This window comes from Amblyomma mixtum, chromosome 2, assembly GCF_055824585.1.
Source record: "Amblyomma mixtum isolate Tamu chromosome 2, ASM5582458v1, whole genome shotgun sequence".
Classification (NCBI taxonomy): Eukaryota; Metazoa; Arthropoda; class Arachnida; order Ixodida; family Ixodidae; genus Amblyomma; species Amblyomma mixtum.
In genome coordinates, this window is record NC_143013.1 from 246342486 (window position 1) to 246361280 (window position 18795).

The 18795-nt window shown below is 47.0% G+C and overlaps 1 protein-coding gene across 2 annotated transcripts in view; it reads left to right on the plus strand.

Moving 5' to 3' along the window:
* LOC149363330 (calcium/calmodulin-dependent protein kinase kinase 1-like) overlaps positions 1-18795 on the plus strand; it is a 211885-nt gene that overhangs the window by 61604 nt on the left and 131486 nt on the right. The window contains exon 1 of one of the 2 annotated variants that reach the window (XM_089573459.1): positions 15683-17758. The exons of the other annotated variant lie outside the window; for it this stretch is intronic. The gene's annotated coding sequence lies outside the window, so the exon portion shown is untranslated. Of the gene's footprint in view, positions 1-15682; positions 17759-18795 lie in introns of those variants that run through there. 2 annotated transcript variants of the gene reach the window in all.

Consider the following 18795-nt stretch of genomic DNA (forward strand, 5'->3'; position numbering starts at 1 on the left):
CTTGGCATTAAAATGCTTGCATTATGTGGAGTACAGGCCACCGAGCGTTCACGTCACCTACGAGACCTGAATACTAGCTGAAAATTTAGAATGCGTTTAAAGAAATTCCGCTTCCTGACCTTCCGGCGACGCGCGGCGCCGGTTTTTGGCGTGAAACCTGGCAAACGACGTCATATCGTGCAAGTGACGTCAGCGGCTGGAGGTTGTCATTGGCTCCCTGCGCCAAATTCTTTCAGACGTCACAAAGCTGCCATGACCGCTGCGACTCCGCGCTTCAGCAGCCGGCGGAAGTAGGGAGGGTCCGAGTCGGTTGAAATAGAGGGGGAGTGCCGATGTTCTGGTTCAATGCTTTTAAAGTAGTTTGAAAAACGTTGGCTTTGGCGTGCGAAAATTGACGAGAGGAGAGGGAAAGACACGGAAGTAAAAATTTTACTTCATATAACTTCGCTTCCACAAAACGCACTAACAAAATTTTTGCTGGAGGACATTTTCGAAGCAGCGTTCTTTAACATCCCAGACATATTAGAACTTCATTGAGAGCCTCTTTCTGAGGCCCTTTCAGCACTCCTGACGGCATGTGCGCGGGGGACACAATCGTGCGAGAAGTTGCCATGATATGGTCTTTAATTTTGTGTGTACTTTTTTTTTTTTTTGGGGGGGGGGGCACTTCTTTTCTGCGCGAATACAGCAACTGGTATTAAATGAACAGATAGTTCATAATAAGTGCCCCTGCGTGCGTTCATGTCTTCCTTCGCACTTGTGCCCATATGCGCGGCAGTTTAAAAGCTCTACATCTTTTTTTTTCTCCCTCTCTCTAAACTAAACGAGAACTGAGCTCGTGTAATTTACCCCGCCTCGTGAAGGAACTGTTCTTTCGACGAGGAGTCTCTCCTCTCCTCTCCGTGGTAAGACATTTCCAGTGGTTCTGAGCAAGAAAAAAGCACGTTTTAACAGGCACTTAAAACCCATGGAAGGAATCCCGCAGCTCACGTCTTACATCCTATGCCCTAGCTATTACTTGTAAAGCAGTGGGATACCTTTGAACGTTCCCCAGAATGCCTCCGCATTGCTTCAAGAAGTCTGTTGCAATGATCTCATTCCAAGCTTTACCGCAATCGCAATTTCTTGCATCAGTGCTCTCTCATATTCTATTCAGACCGCTCGGAAAGGTGCGCTCAAAGCACTGCACCGACATTCTGCTCTATGCAACGGTTGCAATAGGGGGAGCAAAATTATTGCAACAAAGCTTTTTAAAACGCATCGGAACGAGTGAGGCACTGAAGAATACTACAAAGGGTGCATTGTGCGCACGATATAACCACTCTACTGCCAGCATCGCAACCCTCAATAGCTCGTGCCTATATTTCTTGGAAAGCGTTCAAAGTCTCTGTACATCTGACGATCGTTATTCCCGGACCATTATGCGGTTCCGAGGATACCGAGAGCCTACCGGTGAGTCTGAAAGGCAGGAATCATTGGCGTATTGCGTTATGCGCAAGGTCGATTTTTGATGCAAGATTATCGAAGTAGACGGCGTCTGGGCATAATGACGGTTTTTATTTGTTCATTATTTCGTTTTTTCAGCGTAATCGTACTGGTACTGGTGAGGCTCCCGAGGTACTGTGTTCGACGGAAATCACGCAGAGATATAAATCAAGCCATAGTGCTGGTTTGGAAAAAGTCATCGCGTTATTGATAGGAGAACACAAGAAGCACACTATTTTACATGCGCTCTGTCAGCAAACTGAACGTACAGGTTTACTGCGCCGACAAGATTAGCAATGACGAAAGAGCGGGATATTAAAAGTTGAGCTGAGTAGAATATGTGCACCAGGCTTATGCTACGTATGAAATAGGTGTGGAATATAGGAACTGCAATGTTGGGGAAGTGTTGATACCATGGCGCCTTCACGTCCAGTGAACCGCTATAAGAAGGGTCCCTTCACATGTTTTATTTGCCAAAGTGTCCCTCGAACAAACCACCATCATGAACAGTGCGGTTAAAAAATCTGGAATTGTATAAATTATCGCAAAACATCATGAAGCTAATAAATTAGCCGATTATGTATTTCACGGTCCCCAAATTTTTCTGAAGAATTTTAGGTAGCTCTGGATAAGTTGCAAGCAAATGTAAAAATTGTCCTTATTTTTTACTCTGCAACGCTGGAGGGTGCGGCGTCGCGATCCCGAGAAAAGGAGACTAGAAAGTGAGCAAGAACTGTTTAATGAGTTTAGCCAGAGTGAATCTGACAAAGTTTTTTTTTTTTCTGTATTGCCGTCATTGTTCAGCGAAAGACACCGTGTGGCCTATCGTACAAAAGATACGTCTCTATGTGCTACTGCTACTTCACCAGGACTACTTTATCTGGTTGAATTCGATAAGAAGGCGCTGCACGGAACTAGCAGCAATAAAGCTTAACAAGGATGCCTACATGCTATTTTTGTTCACTGTTTACCACGCTATCACGATAATTATAACCTTTGCCAAGCAAACGCTAAGGTGTCAATAAACCCGGCGAAGTCCTTGCTCAATCCCTTTGCGAGTAAAGACGCAAAGAGCAAAGACGCTCCTTCCTTGTTTACTCTGTTTACAGGGTCGGTGGCAGGAAATCATTAGTCTTAAATTTCGAAACAGATTTATATTTTTGGGTCTAAACTAGGAAATAAGAAACTTACACCTGAAGAAAAATGCGCTCATTTGTGAAGGTGTGGTAGGGAGAGATACTGTGACAAACAATTTACAGGCGCTGGTGTCCATGACTGGCTGCACAGGGTGGTGCGTTACGACTACTTTCTGAGAGAGTGTTGCGATGAGTAGCGCTGTTAAGCAAGCCAAAGAAAAATATCAAGCTGATTTTAAGGCGTCAGCGAAGTGGATATGGCTGCGCGTAAGGAAACGAAGAGCTAGGTGGGAAATTTCCCTTGTAAAAATGGTCTATAGACAGTCTATAGGCTTCTTACAGACTCAATTTCCTTCCTACGAATATTTCTTTTTTTGTGTCTATAGTCAATAGACTATGTGCAGACTGTTTATAGACAAAAGTCAGCTGAAAGTGTATGGCCATAATTGTATAGTGTCTACAGACTGTCTATAGCATTTGTATTACCTTTAAACTGTTCTTTAGGATTTGTCTATGGACAGTCTATAGACTGTCTTAAAAATTTTTGAAGGGCTGGCCGTTTATTCACTTGCACTCCAACTTATAAATGCTGTCTACCAGTGTTGGCTTTTGCTATAACGATGCCGGTATTGGATAGGCCTGGAGCAGTTCGAGACGTAGTAGCAGGAGCAGCGCGTCTCTCTGCATAGGAAGCTCAATGGCGCCACTAACGGCACCACTAATTCAGTAAGTTGTTAACAATGATAATTAGTTAACGGACAACTTTATTTAAGGAAACGAAGGTGTGAAGATGTTCGGGCAAATGGGATAAATACACGCTCATTTGTGCGAATCTCGATATTTTACCTTAAAATATTGTTCTTGGTTTTTCTCCAAATCTGACCAGTCTGCGAGGCTGCAAGTACCAGTGCAATCTCCGGTTCATAGCCTACGTCACCAAACAGCTGAAGCCAACTGAGAGAACAACAATAATAGAGTACAGCTGCGTTCCCGTCTTGACCAATGAGAATTCTTTACCTGTGGTCACGTGACTCGTGTCTGTGGCCAATGGGAGTGGGCCCTTGCTTTTACAGGGGGAGGAGGAAATGTCCGCGGAGCAGGTACGGAAGGCCCAATAAGTCTCTCATCGAAGAAGGCTGAAAGTCGGCTAGTTTCGTTTACTCCATCATTGTAGCATAGTTTGCCCGTGGCTCTGTTTTCCTGTCTCCTTTGATGTGTCAAACAGCGCCGATGATTGCCGGACATCGGCCGCTCATTACGGCGCACACGTGTGGCTTGTTGGTGGGCGGAAAACCTGAGCAGCGTTGTCTCGTCAATCAAGCATCCGGTTTCGTGCGAGCCGCAGGCAAACAGAAGGGCAGCTACTTGCTACGTTATCCGTGGGGCTTGATTACCGAGCGGGCCAAACGGGGGGCTGCTGGCCTCATGAGTTTATCGACCGGCTTTGACCTCAGCGGGACGTCTGTGCTTCCTCTATGCCCTTAGTAGCTGCACTCCCGGTTGTCGATAATTAGGCTGTAGGGCGAGGCGTACAGAACGGTGCGCCGCCAGGCTAAAGCTTTAGGCGAAATATTCCAGGGGCATGGTTATATATTGGCATGCCGCAGGTCACTGTGCCTAACGGTCACTGTGCCTAGCAAATCTGTCTTGTTAGTACAATGTATTCGCAATTCAAGAAAGGTCCTAGCCTCAGACTCTTTCCTAAAACTTACTGCCTCCTTGTTTATTTAAAATAAACTTTAGAGGCCTCAAGGGAAGCGTCGTGAAAGACCGGCTGGATACAGATATTTATGCAGAAACGGTCAGAAGACAACTACATAATGCGTAACTGCCGTAAAACTAGTATGCTGAAATAATCAGACGCAAAATTTCGCTGTTCAGCAGAAAGCCATATAGAATATAAGAAGGCCAAGCATTGATTGAAGGGTAAAAAAAAAAACATTGATATGCCGCAGGCAGAGAAATTTCGAGGCAGTAAAGATAAAAAAATAACAAGAGGGATATATGAAGGGAAAGGAAAGCCAACTAGTCTAGAAAGGCAGCCCCAAGTGTGCCCCTCCTTCTCACTTCGTTCTGCCAGGTGCGGTGCAGTTTCTTCAATAACAGAAAAGTTAATAAACATGGCTAATGAATAGACAAGTTATGTGCTGGTTTAATTATGGATGATAACAAAACGGGTCTGGTTTCGCACTGAGGCCGCGAATTTCTGAATGCCATTCCCCAGACACTTAGCAGAAGACAGTGAAAAGAAGTTAAGAGCATAAAAGAGAAGCCTTGACCTTGAAAAACTCAGTTACCAGGGGTTCTCGCGGTCACTTCCAAGATAACTTCCCATGAATAGAGTTCAGACACTCGTTGTTTTCGTTGCAATTTAACTGCCTCTTTTGTATTTTATAAGAATTACACACCTTCAATATTGCTCCAAGGCAGGGCACATCATCCTTTCAGTATACTAGATTGGAGCCGCAATTCAAACCATTGGTGCGTTACTGCTAGACATATGATGTTTGCGACAAAGCTCCAGCTATTGCAAAGCGGAATGCCAAATCACTCCCCCGAGTACACCATTATGTGAGTACTACTTTCTTGTCCTCAGTACTGAGCTGGACTTTGGCGAGAAATACACCAGGCCAAGTTTACTTGTTCATTTAATGAATATCATACATCGCGTTACAACCTCAGGTCGATCTCCGCACATCAGCCATTGCTTCAAGAGGTACCCCGTTATAGTTTGATTGGAAGTAATGATTCTGGAGAAAAGTGATTTCTATGCCAAGGTGAATGGTGATTGCTCAAGCCCGAGAGATTTTAAGAAGAATATCCAATCCTACCTGAAACCTACGCGTTAGAACTCTGATTTTATATAACATTATTAAAAAAACGTTTCCTCGTACCCTTAATGAAGTGTGGCCAAAGATCAGCCGAGGCCATTTTTTCGTGACGTGATTACAGTTAATAATGGGCGTGAGCACGCCACATGTTACCTAAAGAAGTTAGCTGTAATTCTGTACTACTGTCATTGTCTTAACCAAGAGTGGCATTACTTACCGTTAGCTCCAGGTTATAAAGCACTCTCTGGGCCTGCCATGCCTCAAAAAAAAAATCAGCAAATGCAAAGTATCGACTTGATCCGCACAGTGTTCTAGCGCTCGGTCCTCGATCTCAAAGTCACCTTGCGGAAAAGCCGCTTTTTATGAGAATTTCACAAACAGGCACGAGCGCAAACCAGAACACGCGATGAAGGCCGTTCTTCGCGCGAAAAGAATACGAATCGATATTCCGAATCCATCCGTTCACTGCCCTTTGTGTTTGCTAAATTACGGCAGGGAATCGCCCATAGATCCCCATCCAGAGCGTGGACAATGACCGCGGCCTGACTGGATGCGTGGAAATGACCTCGGCTCCCGGTTTTTACATAGGGACACTCCAGAGGCTCACGGTCTCTCACGGTCTCCCGGTCGCTGCGCGCTCAAGGGAACATGAGGTCCTGAGAAGCAGCGGGCAAGTGGCTTGACGACATAACTGTGCGGGGAAGGAACCTCTAATCCCTGAGAGCTCAGTTATTTCGCAGTGCGCGCTTTTCAAAGACCACTTATACCCGTTTAATGGCACGGTGAGCACCGCACAAATGTGCCGCGTTGGAGGGCTCGAGAAATTTTCGTTAGAAGTAGAGCGGCTGGTCACTGGTTGAAAAAAATTACCCATAGAAGGCATGTACCTTCCATTCAGTGCTTAAAGCACCCTGAGGCTGAGGCTTGCACGCATAAGTTCCTTGCATCGGTTCCCCTCAGTATCGAATCCAGATCGAATTTATATTGAGTTTGACTGTGTGCCATGATTGAAGATTCTCTAGTCATGAATTTCAAAAGAGGGCTGACTCGAGCTAATTAGTTCTACTGCAATAAAAGGCAGGAAACAGCTTTAAAAACGGGACAAAGAGAGGAAACTTCGTCTGCTCTGCCCGCTCCTCTGTACCGTTTTCCAGCGCTGTTTCACTTACTAGGTACCTGCTTCGGGCAGTCGGGTAAAGGTCGTTACGTTGGTCTAGCAAATCTTCGGTGCTTAAAAACGTTTTAATCTCTTTCTTTCGCCGTCGCTTCTACGAACTGTTTTGTGCAGTTCAGGCGCGTTATCATGCCAGCAGTGTTCGAGTTCATGGTTCAGGAGCCTCCCAAAAAAAGACGAAGACGCACAGAAGAAGACGACAACACGACACAAGCGCTCACTCTCTCGCCTTTATTGAGCTCGTTAACTATGAATACGTAGCACATAGAGCCCAACTTCTCACGTTAACGCAATGTATTGAGCTTTCATTCCATTCTATAAAGCCAAATTATCTATTCAGCCAAATGAAAAGTGCTAAAGCACTGCCTTTTTATATGGGCACTGGTCATAATTATACGCGGACATGCCGTGACAGCGGGAACAGACTCAAATTAAGTTTCATTGTACTTGGCTCGCTCGATGTTCATCGAGGTTACCCCAGCGCTTGCTTCTTATGTACTGCCTCTACTCTTTCGTCAGGCGTTGCTCAGTGCGTCCAAACTAATTTATACAACCCCCGCAGTGTCCCAGAGCCTACAATGCACCGCGCGCACAGCTTAAAACCAAGCGCATTGGAGAGACAGTAGGCAAAGCTCTGAGCCCCTGGGGCCTCTTCGTTTACGAGCCAGTTCGCTCGCTGTTTCTTCGCAAGTCTAGGCTCGATCGATCAGGCAACCGCGTCCCGCTGTGTCCAGCGTGTCATCGAACGTACTGTGCCGCACTTCCTTGCCAGCCTGGGTCTATATTGCTCGCTTTTATCCCTACTTTCGCTTCCGCCCATTCCGCGCATAGTGTCACCCTTCTGCTGTTGTTCTCTTTTTCTTTTTTTTTCGCTTCCCTCTCGGGCGATGCATGGATTGATCGGCTGTCTTTCGATCTCACTTTCGTTATCATTTCTTCTCGTCCAAGGCCTGGCGATGTTTGTTCTCCTATATGGTGTGCGGAGCAGCGTTTTTTTTTTTTGGTGCATGCACGGCAGGCCAGTTAGTTATAAATGAAAAGTTTCTTTCTCTCTCTCTGGGTCACGTTGCAGTGAGCTGTGAAATTGCTGCCGTATTCACGCTTTGGGTAATGGATGCAGCGTCTCCAGCAGACGTCTCGCGTGAGGAAGCTTACACGTAGAAAGTGGACGCCAAGTCCCGAGATTGATCACGCGTCGCACCTAGTAGTTCCCACTCTGTCACCACTCTCCCGGCTGCCTTCGATATCATCGCTCGAGGAGGACTGGCGTTCTGAGCAGCGCCCCAAATGTACACAGGCCACCGCGCAGTTCGTACATTTACCAGATATGTAGTGCTTGTGCAACAGTGCTTGCATAACGTTGGAATGGTTTGTAAAGGGAAAAAATACAATCAAACCGCGGCTGGAGTAAAAATACTGGCAGCCAAGTAATCCGAGCTCTCATGAAGCCCACAGACACGTTTCCTGAAGAAGATTTCTGGCCACCACTATTTTTTTCTTTGTGACCATTGTTTTAGGTCGAAGTTCATGAGTTGAGAGTGACTGGGATAACCCTCGCTGTACAGAACAAAAGCGCTTATTCGTCTTAAGGGAAGGTTTAGCAGATGATCATAAAGCGGTTACATATTGTTAGGATGTCACAGGGCAAAGTTAACGCTTATTGATTATCGAGAAACCCGTTGCCAACAAATGCAGTTAGCCACGTTAACGTACGAGACACACCGTCAAATGGCGCTTATTGGCGGCACATAATTTCAGTTCGCGCGCTACTATAGGAAGCGATGTTCCTCTGGGAGCTTGCTAACAGAAGATAGAGAAAATTGGCTGGGCGATCCCGAAAATTCGTTCCAGCAAGTTGCGATAGGAGTTGGACTTGCCTTCGATGATTACTTTGACCTTTTCACTCCAAGCAGCGGCTTTACACAGGCGGAAGAATTCTTCTGGATGATGAGGTTGGGCGTACGTGGGTTGGTGGGTAGCACCTCTGCTGGGTGGAGGTTTGCTGAGAGGTAGGTCTAGGGCGGCGCAGGGTGGGTAGGCTGCTTCAAGCTAGAGTGTTGGTGTTGCAAGATGGCTAGTACGTGGTGCCCATGGAGGGCAGCTGGCGTTCCCATTGCATCTTTACATTCTATGCATTTCCCCATCGCTTTTTAGTTCCACTCGTGTGTGGGTATCTAGTGCGTTAAGGCCTGGTGAAAGGTGGATTTAGGTGGATTGCGGGTCACTGGCACTTACGGAGGGCAGAGATGGTGGATGGACATCGCATGGCGCTTATGGAGGGGAAGGTGAGGTGCGATGGAGAGGTGGACCTAGGGGATCTGTGGATAGATGGGCATCACCATAGCTACGATGGTGCGGTGAGGAGGTGCCTGGTGAGTGATGCTTCGAGAGGATGGATGCTTAAATCACCGGGGCTTCATACGTATACCCAATTTTCGCCAAGTAGACCGGTTACTTGAGTCGTAATAATAATAATACTAAGATTGCACACAGTTCAGCTTCTAGTGGCAGGATGCTGCAAACACCTCAGATGCTTCCTGGCAAAGTTAGCAATATAAAAACAGTGCAACAAGTGAGTTCTGGCGGTGATTTGTGAGGTTGATTGGCGTGAGGTAGAAATCACGTTCAGAGATCCAGATTTCGGTCCTTTAGTCACAGTTGATCATACAAACAAGTTCACATCCCCTGGAAATAAGGCACGAATTTCATTTTCATCCGAATGCACCTGCTGGCGTCGTAAGGGCCTAGGGACAAATGAAGAGCGCAAACGGCTTCATGTTCGTGCTGACTAGCGTTCGACTATCATGACGGTGCCTGTTAAGTTACTCTAGACGCTTGATTGTCTCTTTAGCGGTACCTGGAATCGTTACACACCAAGTGCAGGGGGGGGGGGGGGGGGGGGGGGCTTGTTGGCTCCTAATTGTTATGATATAACAGGTGCGCAAACCAAACACACGGACGAAGCTAGATGACCGGACGAGCCTGAACTTAGTCAGAGCTCCGTCCGTGTCTGGTTTGTGCTCCGGCAATTTGTAAAGATCTGCCATCGTCGCTAACGTGGTGCGGAACAGATCCTGAGAAATATGTTAGCCCTCTTTTGCAATCATATGATTAAGCTAGTGTGGATTCTAGTAAATAACTACCCCTTGTTTCAAGTATAATTTATCTAGGGAGGTTTACATCATCATCATCATCATCATCAGTGTGACCGCGCCCACTGCAGGGCAAACGCCCCTCCCATGTCTCTCCAATTAATCTTGTTCTTTGCCAGTTGCGGCCACCGTATCCTCGCAGTCTTCTTCATCTCATCCGCCCACCTAAATTTCTATCACCCCTTGCTACGCTTGCCTTTTCTTGGAATCCACTCCGTTACCCTTAAGGAGCAGCGGTTATCTTGCCTTCACTTTACTTGCCCTGCCCAAGCCCATTTCGTCGTCTTGATTTCGACTAGGATGTTAGTAACCCGCCGTTTGTTCCCTCAGCCACTCCACCCACTTCCGATCTCTCAACGTTACACCTATAATTTTTATTTCCATAGCTCACTGCGCTGTCCATAAGTTAAGCTGAACCCTCTTTGTTAGCCTCCACGTTTCTACCCCATAGGTGAGTACCGGTAAGATGCAGCTGTTGTATATCTTAGCTTTATACAATGTATACAATGTATTGTGTATGCTATTAGATCTAGTTTTATACAATAAATCAATAGGATAGACTTCTGGGCGCTTCCACTATGCTTCTGCTCATCATGAAAGGAATCCATTCGCACCCTGTAAGCTCAAAAAGAAAGTGCGTGTAATAGCTAGACTCTCCTAAGCGGCCGAAACACAAGAGTGTGAGCCGCAGGCGTTTACTGCGGCGCGGTGGTCCGCGGACAATCCAACCGCCCATCGATCGTTCCGCTTGAAATCAGAGCCACAACAAGGAACCCCCGCTCTTCATTCGTACGTGACGTCAATACGCGTGGATGCGGAAAGCGGAGCGACGCCGCTGGTTCCGTCCAGGCGGACGCCTCGATGACAGAGCCGGACTGTCGAGACAACTTGGAGCGGAGGGAAGGTTGGGGGGGGGGGGCTCAGACCTATATCCGTGGTTGTCACGGGGTTGTGTACTGACAAGCGAGGACAGACACGCTTTGTGTGCAGGAGTCGGCCGTCAGAATCGCCGGCGCCATGGCATTCTTGAAGGGAGTGGGGTGACAGGATCGAGGGCGAACGCTGAACTGCATTAGCGGATGGTTGGACGGCGGCCGGAGGAGGGCAAACACGATTGAAGAGTATGCGGAAGTGAGAAGAGGCAGCCTGGGCCGGTAGGATATAGCGGCTTCACATTGATCCTTTAGTATTTCATTGTCCAATCTGCGCAATTGGTTCAAGTGATGCCACGCCCCTCGTCTCCTCTTGATTGGCTGAGGCTAGCGAATAGCGTGAGCGTAGCCTCGATTTTGTTAATCGCAAAGAACGAAAGCAAAATCGAATAGAATTAAAACCCAATTGCTTTATTTCACCGGCCCTGATTTCTCCTTGAGCTGGGGTTGTCGGCCTTGACAGGATATTTGAAGAAAATAATGTTTGTCACCTTTGAATTGTCACCAGCAGTTGCTTTTTTTTAGATTACCAAAACCTGACGTATAATAAAACTAAGCTTTACAAGAATGTAGGATCACTGCACAGCACGAAAGCGAAAAAACAACAAAAAGAATCTCTCTAAAGTCAGCTGGGCACACTGATAGATTTATGTAAACTATTCCAACGAGCCTCAACACATCAGGAAGAAGTGTCGCGCCGATTAAATACACTGCCTCTGTTCATTTTGTGCCGCGTTTTTCAAATTTATAGCTCCCAATGTTACTTTATCTCCTGAGCGCAATAAAATGAAACTGCACCTTGATGGTATCTTGGAGAATGCTTTTGTATGCACTGAGTTCTAATTTACGAGGAATGCTAGAGCTGCTCTATCGCACATTTCATTATGTGTGCGTCACTCCGCGCATCACTCACGGGTAGCCGAGAGTGCGTTTTCCCCCAAATAACGAGCCCAGAGTTTTGCTGGGAGTGTGACTGTGGACACAAGTTAGAATTGTAGCATTCACTTCAGCTGTAATGCTTATAGATTGTGCTCGCTTGCAAATTATTGTGGTGGTGTACTAGTAGAACTTACATGGAATGAAATTTAAACAGAAGAGTGCAGCTTTGCCAAATGAATTGAAGGCGAAAATTGCAGCCTCAATTCGAATCGAATACCAATCGTATAATTCAAATCATAATTGCTATTTCTGGAATAATTTACAATATTTCTTAGATTATTAGTGTGCTACAGACTGAAATAAAGAAGAAGGACCAGTCGAGCTCTTCTTTTCTTCACTCTGTGTAGTTCGTCGCACGCTTGGTTACCATGGATCTTTGCCAACTTGGCCTAATTTCTATCTTAATTAACTTTTTGCCCTTGGCCTCATTCGTGTAAGCAAATTACATTTTGATAATGGAGAGGACTGCGAATAAACTAGGGTCACATCTCAAAAAGTAAGAGCGGCGTGAGGTGCATATCAATCATGGATTCCGAGATCGGGCATCAAGAGGTGATTTAAAAGTTTGCTGAACCTGCTTAATCCCGGCTTCTCCTCGCCCAGTCTTCGCCAAGTGGGTTTGGTCGTAGCACTGAACACCATTTCGCGCAGACGGATCGGGGAAGAATGCTGTGTGGCGTTGAAGGTGGCCTTTATTTTTATATAACCACCGAAGGGAACTGCGAAGCGCCCTATATGGTCTTCGTGCCAATTAATCGGTTATTTTTTGGATAGTATTTCAAATTAGAACACCTCTGTTTGCCCCTAAATGTCATCCAGCACTACTGCAGCACGCCAAGTGAGCGACAGAAAACCTCAATGTTAGCGCCAATACGCAGTTTTGTACTTTGCCCATCTTCTCTCAGCATCTCTCCTCCATAGTATTCATTATGACGTCTATCAAGTGTTTGTATATTGCCCTCTGTAGTGCTAGGTCAGAATGCTTGATATCAGGTACTATACAGCGGAGAGCGCTGACAGTGATGCTGAAGCCACGAGACTGAGAACGGAGAGCGGCATTACTAAGATGGCATTGCATTATGCAGTTATGCGCACACTACTTCAGGGTATCCGAAATAGCCTACATCATCGTTAAATGAATGAGTAAATATTTAAAAAGGACATCATCCGGAAACGGTGATTCCAATTTTCTATGAATACTTCCAGAAAGCGTCTTGTTCTCATTGAGCTTTCAAGAACGAGAGAGTTTGCAAATTTCTTAAGATCGTGAAAAGAGAACCCCGAATGCACACGAGAAGAAAAGGAGCCTACAGATATATAGTCGTGACAGCACCGCGTGGCTATAGTGACCCAGTGTTTCACAGTACTATGCGTTGCGTAAATAGCGAATGTCTTGACTGCAGCGGAGAGAAAACTGAACCATGTTGTGCAGCCGGAATTAGCTGTCATACTGTTTGCGTCCTTGAATTGAACAAAATCAAACCCATTCGTGGATCCCATATATATGAATATCATGGTTTCTCACTTTTTTGCTGCCCATTTTCTTCGCCTGATCATGCGTTTTAATTACGTGCCAAGGTTAATTTTTCCAACTCTGATGAGTACACTTTGCCTACTGAAGCAATTTCGCGTTTTCAGTCCGGGGTAGCTCAGCTCGTTCATTGCTATCAACGGATCAACCCAGCGGGGAGAAACGATGGCACGAAAAGAACACTCAATGCACCAAGCTGTGTTTTGCGTTGTTTTCGTGCCCTCGTTTTTGGCGCTGGGTTAATCTGTTTAAGTATTTTGCCCTGCCTCATTACGGAAGCAACGAAATGGAAAAAATAAAGAGAAAGTTGTAGCCAGCCTTTATTCTCGGTCGCCAACGAAAGCCGCTATAAGATTTTTTTTTTTTTACACCAAGGATAGTTGTAACGCGTAATTAGATGGATTGGCAGTAATTCGTGCAAAACGAGAGGCGTGCTGTCAACTGTGCGCGCAACCTTTCCAGCAGCATGCCCGCTTGCGCTTTTCTTGCGTAATTGCTAATCCATTCAGCATATCATATGGATCTTAAGGCGTTCCACAGTACTCATCTTTCCGCTGCACGTGCGCACTCTGCGCTACGTGCGAAAAAACGAATGCAGTTAAGGTCTTAAACAACATAACTGATCACATCTGCATTCGTGAGCGATTAGTGTGGCTTTGAACATGAACTGAAGTATGACTATCTGACGCGCTAGTTGGTACGTTACCTTTTAGAAATATTATTTATTTATTTATTGATACTGTCAGCCGTCAGGCCGTTACAGGGTGGAAACATGCATATGTAACTAAAGTCACACAGCCACAACTATAAACAGTACACAATTCAAAACAGTCAAATTGAAAACGACAATCGTAGCAACACAGCCGTCCTGCACTGCAGATACAGGCCTAAAGTACAAACGCTAGTAGGTAAATATTTTGGCTTACAACCATAAAATAGCAGTAGGGAAACAAAACGTATGAAATAAAACAAAATTACAGGGATGTCTAATCAGGTAAGTGACGGCACGTTAGAGTGATATTCATAAGAGTGCCTGGTTTCATTGGTGTCTTCTTAAAGTTGAAAATTGCGCTTGTGTTCTGTCGCCTCTCCTTTTTTCTGCGAATATCAGATTTCATTTCATTTCATTTCATTTATTGATCCCTTAAAGGCCCGAAGGCATTACAAAGGGGGGGCATATTGGTTTACAATGGCGATGATGGGAACATCCATAACAATAAAAAGAACAAACATACAAATAAACATAAAAGGGGTTGCAGTCATATCAGGGTCTCCTAGCAGGTGATACATCATTTAATAAAGATATGTCGAGCAATACTCGCTACAAAGAGCGCAGAAGTGATCAAGATTTATGTGAGGTGAATTTTTATTTTTTCGCGGAATGTTTTGTGATCAGTGCATGCAGTGATGTCGTCAGGTAGTGAATTCCATCGTGCTATTGCGTCTAATCATTAGCGCTTATTATTTCTAAAACCAACATAAACTGTTTGGCGAGCTGCCCTTTTGCAGGGGTCTGTGCAAGTTGGCGGAAGGCGTGGGTGTGCGCAGTGTGGGGCCTCCATAGACTGCCAGAACATTTTGAACGCAATATGAATGGGCCATTATACAGAAAAACAAACTTCTAGAGATTTTTTTTTTTTTGCTTTCGTCAGCCAAACATTAGTCCTTTCGACGGAACAGCGATTTCAGCTCTGTCTTGCGTTTGGTTCAGTCGCCTTCAGTACGGCGCATCGAAAGCTGCCTTCGGTATGGTGGTGCTTTCGCAAAAAACGAAGTGGGCCTTGAGCAAGCTCACACAGCGCTTAGAGAAAGTCCATAAATAAAACAATCCGACAGGAAGCGAGGGAACCCGCGCGCTTCCTTGCTATGCGCTGTACTGGCGCGAGCTCCGAAAGGCAACTGGTGCGCCGCACAGCGTTTATACATCCGCACCCACTGCGCGCGGCCGTGTAGGGCCAGCCACGCGAGCCATTCCTCCTTCCTCTCCGGCTACAGGAACAGGCTAAGGCCTCCTAACGGGAAAGCTCTACCAGCGCCGGCGGTTGTTTGTGCCTTCCAGGTCCCGTGACACGCCGCAAAAAGAAGAACAAAAGAAAACGAGAAAAAAACAGGAGAACGACGAAACTCGTCCAGCCGGTACGCGTGGCAGCGTGGCCACTACAGCCATACCCCCTCCTAACGCCATCACCGCTGCGGCCGGTGTTCTACGCTAGAAAGCGGCAATGCAGGCGCTGCGCTGGCGTCCGCTAGCAAGAGGAAGACCGCGCCTCGGCTACTATCTGCTCCGACCGAAAGCCTTCCTCTCCGGAACCCACTAGGACTCTCGCTGCAAGATAAAAAGCCCCGCAAAGCGCACCCGCGCCTTGCGCCCATCGATGAACGCCCGTTCCCGCTTCGCAAGCGTTTGCCTGTGTAGTACTTGTGCGCTCGGCGTGTTCAGTGTCCGACGGAGTGCGAGGGCTGGCGCTTCTTGGCTGGCTCCCTAGAGGCGGGAGAGTGTTTTTTATCGACGCGCTTCCTCCTCGTGCCCCTTCCTCTCTCTCTTGCTCCTTCAGCAGCTGGAGGAAGCGGTGCCATACACGTGGAGTGCAACCAGTTGCCTCTTCTCCTGAGGCACTCGCCTGTGGTAGCCATCGCATGGTTGTGTATACGATACACGTGGCTTCCTTCGCAACTTAGAAGCAGTTCAGAGCGACGCAGCGTCTTCTCTCTTTCTTTATTTCGCTTGCGTCAACCTCTGATTCGTTTGACGTTCGCAGCTGCTACTGCGTCCGGCAAATGAGAGCATCGATTACCGCCTCTGATCGCCTTGTTCGCTGCTGCCTCGGTTCGGAGTCGTCTGCTTTCGTGCGTTAGTCCGTGAAAGTGCGTGCGCTTTGTCTTTTTCTTTCCCACTTCTTTTTGCTTTCTCCTTGATTGCCGAAGGCGGTAGTTTGCCGAGGAGTTCACTGTGGGCGAAAGTGGAGAGACACAACTGACAACGACCAACTGTCTTCGCTAGGAGAAGGAACTCAGTGAGAGGGACCACAAACGAGGATGCCGAAGACTGGACAGCGCCGACACGGCAATCGGCTCCCCAGGACAGCCCACAGAAGCTCTGGGCGTTTCGGCCGCATGGCTTTACGCTTTCCCAACGGATGCGTTGTCAAGAGCGTGTGCTTGTGAGACCACAAGCGCGACAGACAGGTTGTCAGCCGTTGTCTTAGAGGCTACAAGAGCGACTGTCTTTGGTGGCTAAGGTCTTTTATCCGGAGTTTCCGTTCTTTCGGGAATGTTGAAATAGTGACAGCGAAAAGTGGATTCACGGCGGACAATGTGCACCATTAGCCGCAATTACTGTTTCGCCTCCTGCTGAATCGACGACGGGTGTCAAGTCAACGTGTGTTTACAAGGCTTCTGGAAAGAAAATAGCATGAAAGTGTTGTGTCTGGGAGACAAAGCTGTTTATCTGCTGGTGGCCCGCCCGAAGTGTGTAATTATTCTGCGTGACAGCATTTAATCGGCAGCAGCTTCCCTTGACACAAGACAGAGAGAGCGACGAGTCAGCAGCATATTTGTTTTAACCATACCGTCTTTCACTGATGTCGACACGGCGTGCGACGTCTGTTTCACAAGTTAACGAAACCATAAGCCGCCGCAAAGGCGCCGCCACGCTTCCGAAAGGAAAGCCGCTTTATTGCGCTTTTCTATAGCGTCGGACAACGCTCCGAATCGCCGTGCGGTAAGCGTAAACGTTCAGCTTGCGCCCTTTCACGACCGCCTCGCACAAAAGGGAAGAAAAGCGTCAAGCGGACCCCGCCAAGAGAGAGCAGAATAAGAAGACGGCAGTGTGTTTCCATCGACTCAGCCATTGAGCAACGCAACTGGCAGTTATTCCACGGAGTGAACAACGGCGACGACGACAACAACCACGGTTGTAAAGAAAATATAGTAGTGGGCAGGACGAGCTACCGATTTCCGACCAGTGCTGAGCGAAGGCCGAGCAACGGCAGGAGCGAGTGAGAATACAGGGAGAGAGCAAAACGCAAGCAACGCGGGTCTGCATTTATTGCCACTTGCCCGCTAGAAAAGAAAATTGCTGTTTACGTTTTCGCCAAGGAAAGAAGGACGTGGGAGAGAGTGTGTGCGTGCGTGCTTGCGTGCGTGCGTGTGTGCGGTTGTGTAGCGGCGGCAGGACGGTTCAGAGGAGCGGCTGCTAGTAGCCGACCAAACAGCGGGGAGCGTTTGGTGAGGTGCTGATCGTGAATCAACGGCAGTGCACGTACTGCTTGGAAAAGTGAAGTTTGGAAACCTTTGCTGCTCATTGCTGTTGTGGCGGTCTGAAGGTTGTGTATGTGCGCTCATCCAAGCCGTTCTGTAGCTAACGGCCCTGCAGCAGTATATATTGCGAAGCGAAGTGCGTCAGTCTCGCAAGATTGGTCACGTGATCGACGGCGATTGCCCGCTGGTGCTTTCAAAAGCTGCGATCGCTCGGTGCAAGGACGTCGGGAGGTCGCCCGAGTGTCACTGCTGCGCGACCGGGAGAGGAGAGGTCTTGGCCGACGCCAGGGTTTCACCTTGACACGCCGAGTCAAGAAGGTAATGTGTGAGAGGCCTTGCGCCGACTGAATGGGGTAGCGGGTGGCCTTAATCGTTTTGTTTCTCCGCTGAAACCATTCTACTATTTGTCTTGTGACTCTCTTCGTGTTCTTAGCGGTGTAATGCCTTTTTTTGACGTTTTCATTTCGTTTTATGATTTCGTAACTTCAGTGCTGTGTTCTGAACACTACGCGCAAGTGTGTACTACTCATACTTGTCGAGGGTTGTTTGTTAAGGATTTGCTCATTATACAGATGAAGCGCTGTAAGAACACTGTAGGTGTACTATCGACCCTATGGTTTTTATGTTTCGGTTTTTTTAAGGGAAAATGCCTATCTGAACGGATGCCTGTTCGTTATGCCTCTCTATGCTTCTGCATGTTATCAAAAAACACATACAAGTGTTCAGAAATGATTCTAGAGAGCATAGGCTGCTGGGAGAGCTGGTGTTGCGTTGTAGGTCGCGTACGACCGAATACAAACGAGGACAGAGAGAGAAAGAAGTGGACAACATAAGCGCTCGGTTGCATATACGCGTACGTCTCTCTCTCGGTCCTGTTTTGTCTGCGCTCGTTCGTGGTCTTAATAGAAACGGTTGAGAAAAAAAAAACATATATTATGAATATCCTAGTATTTATTTCACATCTATGCCCACTTTTATCTGTAGGTACTGCAGCTAAGACCCACGCGGTTTCAAACCTGAACAGTTAGACCTAAGTTCAGTTTCACCTATGGCCCGCTTACGTTGCACCAGAGTATATGGATGATGCGTGTCGTGTTGATGTTTCTGTACTAGTGAAACTCCCGCGTGTAGTATCCCTACAGCGCCTTCGACTTTTTGTCTGGGGCTCAGTGCAATAATCATTCATTAGCCCGCGATATTGCTCTAAACTAGTTATTCATTACTATTTCTGTTAGCTCTCTGTATGGAGTGCCTCAATAGAGGCCCGACCACCAGAGGCACGATGTCCATAGGAAATTATCATCGAAAGCTCTACTAAACTTAAAGTTTCTCTCTTTCTACTGTGCAGTTTAAGC